General features: G+C 36.5%; 1 long non-coding RNA gene across 1 annotated transcript; it reads right to left on the reverse strand.

Annotated features, from left to right (window-relative positions):
- Positions 1-445: 445 nt before the first annotated feature.
- Positions 446-14,934, reverse strand: LOC122235750. The gene is made up of 2 exons (XR_006213782.1): positions 14,631-14,934; positions 446-725 (listed from the first exon to the last, which is right to left on the reverse strand). It is a non-coding gene; the product is annotated as an uncharacterized LOC122235750 (long non-coding RNA).
- Between the last annotated feature and the right edge of the window lie 1,293 nt (positions 14,935-16,227).

The following is a 16,227-nucleotide window of genomic DNA, read 5'->3' on the forward strand; positions in this document are numbered from 1 at the left end:
TCCCAGAGAATTCGAATGAAGGTCACCAGCTGAAATTGGTGAAACCTGGATTCAAATGCATATTCTTATTCACTAAATAATATTACTTTACATTAATAATTAGCCTTTCATCCATTTTAATCCCCCTCATTGTAAATTCTTTTGGAATTTTGGAGTGTTGCAATGCATATTTTCAATCTTTCTGACACTTCCCTTCTTCTGCACGTGGTTTCTAGCATAATGCTTTGTATTTGGTTGAATCTCAATAAATATTTGTTCATTGAAGAGAAACATATAAGGACTACTTTTACCATGGATTTATATTTTGTTTTCTCATATTTTTTTGAAAAGTGTACTTTTTTCTGTAATAAGAAATGACTTATTGAACTACCTCAGTGATACGAGATTTTCGGTCTATGAGTGCCTTAAAAATGTTATCAAATGTTTTACCTCAGAAATATTGAGATATTCTCAACTCTGGGGCACTTTATTGATGTCGTCATATGATAGACTTTGAATGTATACAATAAATTTTAGGCAAAATTCTCTTCACGGCAAAGTATGGTTACCTTATCATAGGCCAGTGAATGTTTGTTGAAAAAAATTAAACTGTTTCCATGGAGAATTAGCAATCTGCACAAGAGAAAAAAGTTTCCACGGAGTCTCCAATATCTTGAATATTTTTCTCGGTCTCTATGGTCATGATTTGATCACTGTAGTGTTGGGACAGAGGAAGGAGTCTGAAACTGAAGGTGATAAGAAAGAAGAAATGAATATTAAAGATGTTCATATACTACAAGTTCATTGTGTTTTTTCATAAAAAGAAAATAAATGTCTAGTTTTTGTTTGATAGAAAAAAAAGAAAAAAAGATGAATGAATAAGACCTGAACCCATAGCGGTGCATCTCTGCCAAAGATATTGAAAATGGGGATAATGTCTGTGTACATCACTATTTTTAGTGTCAATTGCCAAATAAAACCTTGATGTCTTGTTTACTTTGTCTCTTTACAACCTCTTACTATTCATCATTACTGTAGGAACAAAATGTTGTATTTCTCTGAAAGTTAAAATGGACATTATCTGTGGTATCACTGAAATATTCTACAATTCCATGTCAGCGTTTCATCACTCATGATTAAGCTTATCTTATTTCTCCAGAGGCCACTGTGGCCTCTTGTGTTCCAGGGTAACTATCAACAAAAAGTTATAAACAATAGCACAGAACGTTGCCCTGGCAGATAAAATACTCTTCCCTCATGAGTCTGATTTCTAAACCGATTCACCTTGGGGCTTGACTATGAATTGGGTGGGTGGGGAGAACTTTTGCCAAAATGCCATTCCAAATTAAATGAATACATTAGGCTATTTAGGAGGGTCAGAGAGGTGGGGGAGAGGGGAGGAGACAGAATTAATTTATAAAAACTATCTTAGCAAGATTATTTATACATACACAAACATGATTAATTATTTAATTTCAGCTCTTGAGTTAAAACATTACAGACTCTTAAAGACTCTCATATAACACTTTGCATTGAAAATGCTTTATGGGGGCACCTGGGTGGCTCAGTCAGTTCCAGCCCTCTGTTGGGCTCTGTGCTGATAGCGTGGAGCCTGCTTGGGATTCTCTTTCTCCTTCTCTGCCCCTCTCTGGCTTGCCCTTTCTCTCTCTCTCTCTCTCTGTCTTTCTAAATAAACATTTTTTAAAAAATAAAATGCTTTCTAGGTAGTACTACATTATTTGTGGATGTGCCATTAATTCACACATGGACTACTAACTCTATTCAAATGCCAGATATTCTTGTTGGATTACTTCCAGGTGGTATGCATCATTGTAAATAATTATATAAGTAAAAATTAGCTTATCATCTGGAAAGTGGAGAAAATCGTATTTATATTTATATTTATATTCACTGAGATTGGTCAAGCTCCTAACTTCATCTCTCCTACCCTTAACCATCTGCATTTTCACCATCAGATAGAAAATCTTGATTGTTAGTCTTGCTGGAATGACTGGAAACTTTCTCATTTGAGGACACCAGAGGAAATCCTTACTCGACGATGACCATGCCCCCCAGCTTCCCTTTGAAAGACATTATGATAAAGCAAAAATTCAGAATTCATAAATAAAATGAAATCTGATACATGTTCTTACTCAAATGCTCTCCTTTTTAAAATGACATTTTAAAATAATATTCCCTTAGATAGCTCCTCAAAGCTGCTTTTTAAAAAAGAGGATCCACAGATGTTCAACGAATTCTGTTTTTATTTCCACTGACATGCCATCTGGGAGTAGAAATGGTGTGCCGTAATGACTGGTTGTTTCTTAATTCTTGTAGAAGAATGACTTTTCAGATTATCAATACATTTTTCCATTCTTTGAACTAGAGTGACATAAGGATTAAATTAATAATTTTCTGTAATTGCTTTTGTTTTAGACAATCATTTCAAGCGTTTTTTGCTAAATATATTTACCACAGTTTTTTTTTTTTTTTGAAATTTGCATTCTCCTTTTATGAAATTCCACTGCAGGGTAATTCAACAAATGTGTGCCTGTTAAAGAGTTGTGACTGTGGGCAGAGTTGTACATTTTAGCTTTGGTATAAATGGTTTTGCTATATTTGGTAAGAAAGATGTAAAAAGAACATTGGACTTTCCCTCATATGATACAGAAAAGAAATGAAAAGTTTAAAAAAATTTAAAAAGAAAAACCATCCAAACGGACTTTTACTGAGTCAGAGGCTACGTGTCAGGGTTTCAGAGCAGTCGAGAGCTCAGTCACACAAGATACCTTGTCTGTGAGGTTAGGCAGTGTCCTTCTCACTTCAAAGCTGATGAAAGTCAAGTGACCCAACAGGTAGGCTGGCAGGAGAGTTGTGTTAAGACTTCATCTGGTGCTTTTATATACTTCATTCTAGACTCTGCTGTCATTTCTTTTCCCGTGAGTTACGCAAACAAAACTTGCGTATCAATGTGAAAGACTTTGAATTTCTACATTCCTGGCAGTTGAGGTAATCCTTGAGAAAAATGTTAATCAAAGTGCGAGAGTTTGTGATATTACTAATCAAAGAATAGTAATGAGAGTATATAGGGTATAGGTAGAAAGATATTATTTTGTAGAATAGGTTTATTACAGCTGAGTTGGCTGTAAAATATATTTCTATGAAGCCAACCAGTAGGATTTCCCTACTGATTGCTGTTTTTAAGTGAGTGAAATATTTTCACGTATAACATCTCTTGAGACGTAATGAGATAAGAACTGAGCATCTGGTAACATGTTGGTGACAGAGTGGCTAATGTGGCTTTTGTTTACCAGAGCACTAGTTGAAATTTTCTCTGTGGGGTACTGTAGTTGCAATTTAGCAGTTTATTTCGTTGCGGCACTATGTTCCAGGATCTCATTTCAACCATCAACTGCTTCTCTGTTCTTCTTTCCCGTCTCATTTTGTTTATATTACGTTTCAGAAATAGTCAAAATTCTCAAGATTTTCTTCTTTGACCACGAGTAGAGTGACAAATAGGCCCAAAGCAAAATCAGATTTTACCAGTAGGTCCTGTGTTGGTCAGGCTAATGACTAACAGAGTGGCGCCCACATGGTGTGTTTGAAGAAGATACTGAGAAATACTCTTTGCTCAGAAAAGAGATCTCACTCACTCTTCTGTCATAGTGTCTACATCCCAGAAGTGAGATTTTATTTCTTTGAATCTGGAAGGACCTTTAACTTGTAGTCTGTTCTTGCTGTGGTTCAAGTGCAGTTACTCCTGGAATGAACTCTTGTTTGTTTGTTATTTTACCAATATCGACAACTCTTACCCGGTGGAGATGAATTGAGAACCCTTTGAGACTAAGACATTCTAGGAAAGGGGAGGTAATTGGCTTCAAGGACTATTTTCATGATTCTTTTATGAATATTGCAATTGAAGGTTTTTAATTATATTTTTTTGGATGATGGGGGAAAAAAAAAGCACCCTGGAGGGCTTATAGTTGTTTTTTTAACATGTTGTTAGATATATTTAAAAAAAAATTTTTTTTAACGTTTATTTATTTTTGAGACAGAGAGAGACAGAGCATGAACAGGGGAGGGGTAGAGAGAGAGGGAGACACAGAATCTGAAACTGGCTCCAGGCTCTGAGCTGTCAGCACAGGGCCCGACGCGGGGCTCGAACTCACGGACGGCGAGATCGTGACCTGAGCCGAAGTCGGCCGCTTAACCGACTGAGCCACCCAGGCGCCCCGTTAGATATATTTTTTTAAGCAACTACTTTTGCAAGAATGAGAAATGATATGTGGCAGGAAATAAAATGGAATTGGTCAAAATAATTTCAGCCAACTCACAGTTTAAGGTCTTACCCATTTTATTGCTTTTTAAATGTCATGTCATAAAACCAAAGGTTAGAGGTACTCTACGTGGAGTAAATGCTCTAATTAATCTGATTTGGATTTACTTATAGTAAGTGTTGACTAGGGTTGATTTCTTCTGAGGATTTCCTGCTTTGATTTTGTGGTGGAGCCTACTGGGTCAAGAAGCTTAACTAACACTTTTCCAGTGTGTTATAATTCTTTGTATTTCTCTTACTAGTTTCCTTAGTCATTTCCTTGTTGGAAATGAAAAGCATTTGGCAATCATGGAAATAATTTATCTGATCACAATCTGCCTCATGGGCTCAGGTAGAATGAGGGAAAAAGTGACTATGTCATTTTGGGCACTCCACCGATGAAAATTGTTGCTATGTGTACATTAGGAAAATAGTTACCTGAACCAGATTACTCACCTGGGGGAGTCTTTAAACTTATCTGAAGAGTCTATTCTAGGAGATCCAAAATTTAGCAATTGCCTTAAGTTGTCACTTAAGTTGCCACTTCCCTAGTTCTTGATTTACATAGACTACTACCTCTTGGAAAAGTTGATTTTCAGTGGTTTCCCCACCTAAAATAAGCTTTCTCAAAAGTGACTGGAGTTTATTTTTTAAATAAAATTGTTGAGTTTACATTACAGTAATAATTTTTCAATTTTATTGTCACTCGTAGAATGACTCATGACTAATAGTGGAATTTAAGTATCCAACTGAAAAGTCATGTGTGAAATTCTGGCTAAAAAACAGGTTTCCAAAGAAATGCTATAGTGGTAATGGTGATGATCGGGATGGTGCTTGTGTTTGGAAAAACTATATGCAAAAGCAACATTTAAATAATTGACATTTTTGTATACACTTAATTTAGAAAAGAGTTTTCAGATATTATAAAAGTATATCATTTGGATTTAAAATAAAAACTATTTTCGGGGGACCTGAGTGGCTCAGTTGGTTAAGTGCCTGACTCTTGGTCTCAGATGAGGTCTTGGTCTCAGGGCTATGAGTTCAAGCCCCACATTGGGCTTAGCACTGGGGTGAAGCCTACTTAAAAAGTAAATCAATAAAAATAAAAAAATAAAATAAAACTATTTTTAAAAAACCTTAACCTGTTATATATTTAAAAACATGTCTTTATGTAGTTGTTTTAAAGTATATTTATTTGAATGAATGAGTTATAAAGATTTTGAAAAATCTATATTAATTGATATTAATAACTGTATAGCTCTGACATTCTGTTATTTTATAATACTCTTGATTTTAATGTCAATTTCTGGATGATACAGATGTCATTTTTATAACAACTTACAGTTTAAAAAGTTATAGCCAATTATCTTTATAGGTATATCTAATCTATCTTGTTTCAATTGCAGGAAGCATATAGGATCCAAGTCTAATTTGTTCTTGAGTATAGAGCAAGATTACCTACATGTGAATCTGAGCAATAGCACTTAATATCGGTATGACTTCAGACAATGTAAACTGTAGCTAAGTTTTCTCATCTGTAAGTGGGTTGACAATAGTATCACTTTCACTGGCTTATTGTGAGGAATAAATGTGTTGATTAATGAATTACCCTAAGCTCCTGAGACTGTGCCAGGTACCCAGTAAGAAGGCATTAAACAATTACCATTATTGATTATAAAGAAGATATTGCTGGAGTCATAGAGGTCTGAGTTAAATTCCCAATCCTAGACTTATTAATTAAATGACATTGGGCAAGTTAGCAAACCTGTTTGATCTCAGTCTTAACATAAATCTAATGGGATTGCTGTATTAGGTAAGCGTATCTCATGTAACTTATTAGCACATGTTGTGGCACTATTAGATGTATGATAGATGGTAGCTCAAAAAAGAATGTACTTAAAGGCAGACGGTAAAACAGTTGCAGGTAACTGTAAAATACTGGATTAAAAAATCTATATAAAGACACTAGAAGGCATTTAAAGTAAACAGAAATGTGTAACTGGCAGGGTTTTAAAAACCTGTAACTGGAATGTGTAAGAATTGCGTTTGCAGCTTATGGTCCCAGGGTGAGACCCAACTCTCACAGATATGGCTGTGGAAATAAATTGCAGCCTTACTAGCTAATGATATCAAGATCAGAGTTTGGGATTGGGAAACAGCTAGAAATTTAAAGGAAAACTTGGACAGCACAAAACTTAGAAGTAAGACAAATTCAGAGCATAAACTGTCCAAATCCATGGTTGGCTGCTGAACTACATACGTACAGACAAGAGGCTTGATGAAAATTAAACAGACGCTAGAAGAAGTCTGAAAAATATAAGTATTTAGATCCAGATCTGTGATTTGGATGCTTTTCTTAACTGAGTGCAATTTTCAACTGTGCACAGCACAGGTGGCAGAAAGCTGAAGCTGGGCGGATTTGAGATATGATGATATGGAACCCCAATGCAGAATAGCAACTGGAAAATAGGGAAGAGTCCCTAGAAGCAAGAAATCACAGAAAGTGAGTCTCATCTCTGCCCCAAGTTTTGGCTTAACAGAGAATTTTGTGGCAACAGGGAGTCTTACAGGGATCTGTAAGAAAGAAGTAAGAAACCACAGGCTGTGTTCCATAGGGGGAAGCTATATTTTTAGTTAAATACCAGGCAAGTTAACTGCCTAGGAAAATAAAGCTCCAATAATTCTCAGAAGAACAAAACAGCACTATGAATACCTATATCATATTGTCTACAATGCCAGTTTTCAGACAAAAATTTATAAGATGTGCAAGAAGACAGGAAATTGTGACCCATACTTGGGAAAAAAAGGTAGCCAATAGAAGCTGACCCTGAGATGGCCCAGGTGTTGGATTTACTAGATAAAGCCTTCCAAGTAGCTATTATAAATATGTTTTAAAGATTAAAAGAGAGGCACCTGGGTGGCTCAGTCCATGAAGCCTCCGACTTTGGCTCAGGTCATGATCTTGAGTTTCGTGAGTTCGAGCCCTGTGTCAGACTCTGTACTGACAGCTTGGAGTCTGGAGCCTGCTTCAGATTCTGTGTCTCCCTCTCTCTCTCTCCGCCCTTCCTCTGCTCATGCTCTGTCTCTTTCTGTCTCTCAAAAACAGACGTTAAAAAAAAAATTTTTTTAAACATTGAAAGAAAATATATTCAAATATTTCTTGACAGGCAAGTGGTAACTATATAAAAATTAAGTTCTAGACCTGAAAAATAAAGTAACTAAAATTTAAAAAACTGCTAGATGGGTTTAACAAAAGATCAGAAATGGAGTAAGAGATAATTAGTGAATTCGAAAAAGGATCAATAGAAATTACATAAATATAAGAATGGTGGGGGGAGGAGATTAAAGAAAAATGAACAAAACCTCAAAAACTTCTGGGGCATTCCGAAGCAATCTAACATATGGAAGTGGAATTCCATAAGGAAAGGGAAGAGAAAAAAATCAGAAAAAGTATTTGAAGAAATAATGGCCCAAACTTCCTCAAATTTCATGGAAAACAATAATTTATAGTTCATGAAACTCAACAAACCTAAAGCAAGATAAACAGAGAATGTTACCCTCATAGTCATGTAGGATAGGGGACAATAATATTAAGAATGGAGGTGGGGCTCCTGGGTGGCTGTTGACTGAGAGACCAACTTTGGCTTGGGTCATGATGTCATGGTTCATGAGTTCGAGCCCCGCATTGGGCTCTGTGTTGACAGCTCAGAGCCTGGAGCCTGCTTTGGATTCTGTGTCTCCCTCTCTCTCTTCCCCTCCCCCGTTCATGCTCTGTCTCTCTCTGTCTCAAAAATAAATAAACATTAAAAAAAATTTGTTTTTAAATAAGAAAAAAATGTTAATCCTATGAGACTTTTTGCCTGTTGTTTTACAGTCCTTCCTAAAGATTAAGATATAAAAGGAGGAAGCATAAGGATCATAAAAATACCCACTAAATGCCCTAATACTAAGAATGAAATAAAACCAAACAACAAATACTATGGAGTAGAACAAAGCACTAAATTAAAAAAAAAAAAAAAAAAAGAATAGGGAGTACATGGAAAAAAATGGATAGATGAGGATAAATATCAACTTGTCTACAGGCCTTTCTCTAGTTTTCCCTGGTGTTTAAGCTAACTGACATTTTTGAACCCATAACACGTAGGGTGTGGAATACCAGGAGGCTAATTACTTCAGATTCATTACCACATTTACGTCATATGTTAATTAGCTAAGGTCAACTCCTCTCTTTCTTTGTACATTTATGTATATATGTGTGTATATATGTGTCTGTGTATGGGTGTGTCTGTATATTATTGGTATACTTTAGGAAATATGATTTCTTCAATTGTGGAGGAAATGATATATATTTAACATATTAATATACATATATAATATATATTTTTATATATTTCATCCATAATTGAAGAAGTCATAGTTTCTAAAGGTTACCAAATATACAGCTCTTCTAGAGAAAGATTGATGCTATTAGTAAATACTAAGATGTGTGATTTAAATGGAATTTAGATTTAAATGTAATTCTATGACTTTGTATATATATACACGTGTATATATATATATATACACACACACACACACACACATATATATATATATATAAAGAAAAACCCACATAAGTACAACTCCTAGCAATAACAGTCCGTGTGTATATATATAACCTAAAGTTACAAACGCACTGTGGGTTTTTCTTTATTTCTTTTTTTTTTTTTTATCTTTGGGAACTAGTACAGAAAATTCAAATATTTAAAGAAATCAACAAAGATAATATTTATAGAAATATTAAGAATGATTATAATTTCCTACTAGCTCTAAATTCTTTTCCTAACAAATATGTAATATTGCATAGTATATACAGGATACTGTGCCTGCCATATTCTTGATCATGAAATATATAAGTTGTGATTTTTAAAAAAAATGTTTGAGGGAGAGGGCACATGCACAAGTGGGAGAGGGACAGAAAGAGAGAGGGAGAGAGAGAATACCAAGCAGGCTCCTCACTGTCAGCTCAGAGCTCAGTGTGGGACTTGAACTCACCAAATGTGAGATCATGACCTGAGCCAAAATCCAGAGTCAGATGCTCAACTAACTGAGCCACCCAGGTGCCCCATGATTTTTGTTTTTAAGGTTGTTAAACCTATGATGGGGAAAACATGCACTCAAAACAATTAGGAAAGTTCCAAAGTATGTAGACAAGCATTTGTTTAAACATGAAGTGCTTGAAGCACCTGCATCAAAACTACCTAGGGCACTTAATAAAAACACGGATGTCTTGGCTCTAATCTCTACCTACTGAATGCCAGTCTCTTGAGGTGTGGTTTTGGGGTTGTACAGTTTGGAAGCATCCCCAGCTGTTTCCTAATGCTCTTCAAAGTGTTAACACTGTGAATCTAGAAGGGTAGGGCAGTGAGAGATTCTTCCAACACGGACTGGTTAGCAGACAAGATGGTGCTTCACTTGGGCCGTAAGTGGAAGGATAAGTTGAGATGAGAGTAGAGGATATTCCGAGAGGATACAGGAGTGAACAGCCCCAAATTTTATCTTTTTGTGAAAGAATGAGTCACAAGAACGATTTGTGTTAAGTATAAAAGTTTAAAAGGATAAAAAGATCAAGGATAAAACTTTAAAAAATACTGGAAAATTGGGTTGGTGTCATATTGAAAGGGCCCATAGTTTCTCTTCATGGATAAAAAAAGGAAGGAGTATTTTGTACCTGCTAACAAAAGGCCTCAAGGATTGAAAGTACTTTTAGAACTACTTATGCACCTTTGTTTTTGGTAGCTTCTTTCCCTTATATACACATACCATAAACTTTTGCTGTATTTGTTTCCTCTTTTATTTGTAAAGATACTGTAATATAAATACTAAACATCCTACTTATCCCAAATACTTCTTCTGTAACCATTGTAGCATCTACTTAAAATTAATCTAATTGTCTTATATTACTAAATGCCCATATTCAAATTATTTTCCCCATTATATCCTACTGTTTTATACAGCTATTTTTTTTCTCCCCAAAACGAGATCTAGTTAAGAATCACTCACTGCACTTGGTTCTAAAGTTGCTTTCAATTTAGAACACTAACCTTCCTGCCCAACTGCCCTTCTTTTTCCTCTTATTCCTGACATGGTAGCTTTTGAATTGTAACTAACAGGATTAGAGAGAGTTTACCTTTTTCCCCCCATTCAACCATTCATTTACTCATTCACTCTAATTTTTTTAAAAACAGTTATTTGTTGAACCACTTTTGTGGGTTCAACGCACATGAAGCTGGACATACAAGAGAACAGCAGTGTCTTCTCTATCGCATATCAGGAATTATTTTGAAGGAAACGTTTTTCTAATGAAAATTGAAGTGCTGAGAATGTCATAAAAAATACATGCACACATGCACACACATACCCGCATGTTAAACAGATCACAGCAAACTTTCAGAGTATAAAGTAATTTTTGCTTATGAAAACTCTTTTTCGGAGTTTACGATACATAGCCACAACATTTCAATTACAAGAATCCAATGATATGATTTTCTAAGTTGCAACTTAAAAACCCAAACTTGTGGTTAAAACCAAGAATGAGATTCCTCTAACTTAGGCATCTAGATTTGGAATCTAGACCAAACAAGTATACACAACAAGCAAGACTCATTCAGAAATGAACATCACACAAACACAGTTCTGTTTCAAGTGTGGGAAAGTATCAGGAAGTTGGGAGAGTTTCTTTTGCTCTTAGAGCCTTAACTGAGCTCGAGAAGAAAAGCCGATGGAGGGATCCTGGCAGAGAAGATGGCAGGGACTGATTCAGAGGGAGAAGTTTATTTCTGCTGTTAAATAATCTCCTTTTTATGTAAAAACATTTTTAAAGATGTTCAAGAGTGCTTAGGCATGTCCTTGGAGCTATTCTGTCCTTCGCCCATCTGGACCTTTATGGAGCTGCCTTGGGAATGGGCAATGGGAAACCTTCCCTGGGAAGGTTTTAAAACTGGAACTGAGAAAAGTATATCATTCTCTGAGTTTCTGGAATTTAGGACATAAGGCTTGTGACGTGTCAGCCCCGTGTTTCCCAGCAGGGTTTCAGAGAGGAGGAAGCCGCTTTGCAAAGAGAAAGAGAAAGAGGGAAGCTGTTCTGAAGAATGAAGGAGAGAGTCTGGGGGTGTTTGAGTCGTCTATGGTTCCACTGTTTACCAAGGATCACCCAAGCACCTTCTTGTCCCGTGTTTCATGAGATACAGCCCTTCCCAAAGCTCTCTGAGCATAATTTCTGTTTTAAAAAAAGTCCAATTTGAGTTGGGTTTCTGTTTCCAACAAATCATTTTATTTTCACCTAGTTTTCTCCAATTATTTGGATGTTAAATACAAATTAATATAAAACGAATATTGGATAACAATAATAGCAATGACTATTTGTATAATGCAATATGCCAGGCACTGTTCTTTGCATTAACTTATTTAATCCTCAAAATGATCCTATGAAGTAGATGCTGATATACTTCCAATTTACACAAGAAGCAAGATTAAGTAATTTGTAAGTTAAGTTTATCCATATATGTATTAGTGTCAACGTTAAAACCAGAGTCTGGCTCTGCCATGCTGTAACCATTATGCTTCTCTGCATGATTGATTTGGTGTGCTTCCTTTCCTCTTTACTGTCCTTCTTTCCTACTATGACTGCAATGCTATCTCACCATTAAAAAAATTTTTTTTAATGTTTATTTATTTTTGAGGCAGAGAGAGAGCATGAACAGGGGAGGGGCAGAGAAAGAGGGAGACACAGAATCCGAAACAGGCTCCAGGCTCTGAGCAGTCAGCACAGAGCCCGACGCGGGGCTCGAACTCATGGACCGCGAGATCATGACCTGAGCTGAAGTCAGACACTTAACTGACCGCGCCACCCAGGCGCCCCGATCTCACCATTTTAAGAAAATGTTTATTTATTTTGAGAGAGAGTGTGTGAGCATGAGCGGGAAAGGCAGTAGGAGAGGGAGAAAGAGAGAGGCAGTGAGGGAGAGAGAGAGAGAGAGAGAGAGAGAGAGAGAGAGAGTGAGAGAGAGAGAGAGAGAGAGAAAATCCCAAGCAGGCTCCATGCGGTCAGCACAGAGCCCAACACAGGGCTTGATCTCACAAACCATGAAATCAAGAGTCGGATACTTCACTGACTGAGCCACCCAGGTGCCTCCATCTCACCATTTTTAAATGAGCAAATGAAATACAAGTGCCTGGTTTGAAAGCAACAGCTCTGTTTCATAAGTTTATGTGTTTGTGATCTCCACTGTGCTTATTCTCCTCTTCTACACTGATTAAGTCTGTCACTTCTCACCTAACAAAGTTCTGATACAGACTGTTCGGTCTGGGAGATACAAGAATAAACCAGGCACAAAAACTCACTTTGAAAGCAGTGCCAAGTAGCTGTATGAGTATTCTCAGAAAGGAAAACTCATCAACTAGGAATTAGACTTCAGTAGAAGATAATGTTCTCTGAATGTCTGGGACTGTTTGGTTCCAGACTAAGAAATTTCCTACATTGTTTAAAGATATTTTAACTTTTCAAAAAGCTTATCAGTCTCACAGTCTCTCTCTCTCTCTCTCTCTCTCAGTCTCTCTCTCTCTCTCTCTCTCTCTCACACACACACACACACACACACACACACACACACACAGAGTTATTACCTCCCTTTATTCCCCAACAACTGGGAATTGCCACAACTCATGCATCACCAGAGATTTGCTATGATGCCACTGACGTCTTCTAGTAAAATCTGCACGATCTTGTCTGTATCTTGTGGCCAGACCTTTTGTTGCCTGATCAATTATATTATTTCATGTGATGCTCCCTATACAAATCATTCTTCAGTTTTTATAAGGTCTTTATGTTAAAAAATATATGATCATAAAAGATTTGTTTCAAACAATTCTGTTCCTTGAATATTAAAGTGTTTAGATTCCAGGGAGATATTCTGATATTCACAATACAATTGAGGGTGTAAACTCAGAACTCAGAAATTTTCTTTAGAAGTGATCTTCAAGGAGGTATGTGGGGGGGTAGTGGTGGTGGGGATTAGTACCTTTTAAGTAAATTATTTTATGAACTATTGAGTATGGGGCCTAATTTGCCTAGGAACTTCTGTTTCTTTGAATATTTGTGTCCAATTATTAGTGCCTTCTTGTTCTAAAATGTCATGATCGTAGTATACTGAATGCTTATGCATAGGTATTTTATAAAGAGTTGCTTTTTATTTTTTGAGATCGTCTGTGAGGATATATCTGTTGACATCCTTCTATGTTGGAATCACTTCCTATATAAGAACAGTCGCCAATAGGATTTGTTATGTAGAAAAGGCGAAAAATAGTAGTTTAGGGAATGAGATGATTTCTACTCAAAGCTGGAAGATAAGGGCCTTGCTGAAACTTAATTAAGATAACAAGGTGAAGCTGGAGGTGTTAAATATCATTTATATGCAAGCAATCTGCAGTTATGTGGCAATTACACGGCAACCTAACTGAAAAAAGAATTTTTGTATAACAGGGTTGCAAAGGGGAACAAGTTAGCTTTTAGGGGTGGTGGAGATATGTGTTCATTATCTTGATTGGCTTGATAGTTTCTAAATTTGGGGGTTTTGTCAAAGAAGATAATATTTTCAGGGGTAAAATATTGAGTTACATGATATCTGAGTATTTTTCAGAACAGGCTTATCCGTGTTCTTCAGGTGTTGAGTGTCTTAGGTTTTCCCTTGAGCACCTGGTAGGCTATCTCTGCCCTGAAAGAGGAGGAGATTCATTTTGGCCCTTTGGAGATTTTGAGTTTAGCACTTTTGCCTTCCATTCTCAAGTCAGTGATTATCAACATCACCTGGGAAGGAATCGGCCCTTCCTGTGATTTTAGCATATTTTATCCTCATTGTTCCCATAGCTCTTCCATGTCTAGAGAGGTGTGAGTTTTAGTAATTTATCTGCTTTTCCCAGTTGTATGAGTTGCCTTGCCATGACCCACCACATCCTTCATGGCACGGAAGTCCTGCATACTGTGCTTAAAACCTCATTTTGATGTTGTGTGTAATGTTGATAGTGTATCTGATGTGAAGTGTTTCACAAGAAGTTTCTGCCTGCAACTGGGAACATAATTGTATGTATGGCCTATGGGCTGAGTTTCCTCATACAGAATGTGTTCTTGGTGTCATGTTTCTTCTAGGGCTGGGTACACACACCTGGGGGTCTGCTGGGGACCTGCCTTCTCTCTGTTTGCCACAGGCCCCACCACACCCCTGATGTATCACGCTGCACTCAATCCATACCCTCTGCGACCTGCCTGGACCCTGTAGTCTTCAGAATTTGTGATCTTTACCTGCTCTGGTCCAAGAAAATAATATCCATTCTGTCTTTGTTTTAGCATCTTTGTGCAGGTGATCCTGTCATCTTGGAGCTTCTGGAATGTTTAAGTTGTCATAATAGTCCATCTCCCTAGAGACATTCTGGTTTATGTTTTGAAGATTATTCAGAGGGTCTCTATGAGTATCTGTGCCTTTTTTTCTTTTTTTTTAAATTCACCAATTCTCTTTCCTTAACCTATAAACTCTTGGTTTGAACTTAGTGCCAGGAAAAATTCTTCTTTAAAGAGTTGACATGTTTCTTTCTGTGTAATAATGGCAAAATGGCAGCCACCTGATTTAGTATTCTATCTATCATGTATTGGACCTTATTCTGAGGACATACAAAACCAAATTTGAATTTTAGTAGCATCAAAGTGTTTTATTGTAATAAAAATGTTTTTTGTTTGTTTGTTTTTTGTTTTTTTAGTTGTCTGGAAATTTTCTCCTTTTCTCTCTTATATCTTTTGCTTTAATCTACTTTGAATCCTTTTGGAAAGAGGAGGGATGGACGCCTAGATGGCTCAGTAGGTTGAGCATCCAATTCTTGATTCGGCTCAGGTCAGAATTTCACAGTTGTGAAATGGAGCCCCCGTCAGATTCTGTGTTGTTGAGTATGGAACTTGCTTGGGATTCTCTCTACCCGCCCCCCCCCCCCCGCCGCCCCGCCTCTCCCCTGCTTGCACTCGCTCTCTCTCTCTCTCTCTCTCTCGCTATCAAAATAAATAAATAAACATTAAACAATAAAGAGGAGGGATATAAGTCATTTGAAATATGAAATTACATTAACAAAGTCATTTAAATATGAAATTACATAAAAAGTAATTTGTGTAAAAATTTAACAAGTACACTTAATATAAATTTGAGTTGGCTTAATTCTCATGCAGAGAAATAAAAATTATGCATATCTTTAAATGCTAATCAGCTGAACATTTTCTTAAGGCATATTTGATTATAGGATTGAATTCTACTCACATTTATGAATTATTTATAATTCCCAAGGTAAACTTATTCTTTTTAAGAAAAATTTTTTAATGTTTATTTATTCTATAGAGAGACAGAGAATGAGCAGGGGAGGGGCAAAGAGAGAGGGAGACACGGAATCCAAAGCAGGCTCCAGGCTCTGAGGTGTCAGCACAGAGCCTGACATGGGGCTCAAACCCACAAACCATGAGAGCACGACATGAGCCGAAGTCAGACACTTAACTGACTGAGCAATGCAGTCACCCCCAAGGTAAACTTATTCTTATAACAAAACAGATAGAGCCAACATTTGTTGTCTGTTTATCTCTGAATGTATCATTTTCCTTATTCTTTAGAATACTCTTGGGAAATAGAAAATATCCATAAGGAAACTGAAAGAAAAAATGAATAGTGTCTTAGAGTTTAGGATACCCCAGTTTGTTGCATTACACTTCAAATGGAGCCAAGATTATTCACTATTTATACCTTGGTGGAGAGACAGAAATTGCTTTCTATTATGATTTGTTCAAAAACAGAAGACATCTGGTATAAGATTGTGTTAAAATCATTTGGCTGGGTAAAAAAAAAAAGATCCATTTTAAAAGCCTGCCA

This window comes from Panthera tigris, chromosome F3, assembly GCF_018350195.1.
Source record: "Panthera tigris isolate Pti1 chromosome F3, P.tigris_Pti1_mat1.1, whole genome shotgun sequence".
Classification (NCBI taxonomy): Eukaryota; Metazoa; Chordata; class Mammalia; order Carnivora; family Felidae; genus Panthera; species Panthera tigris.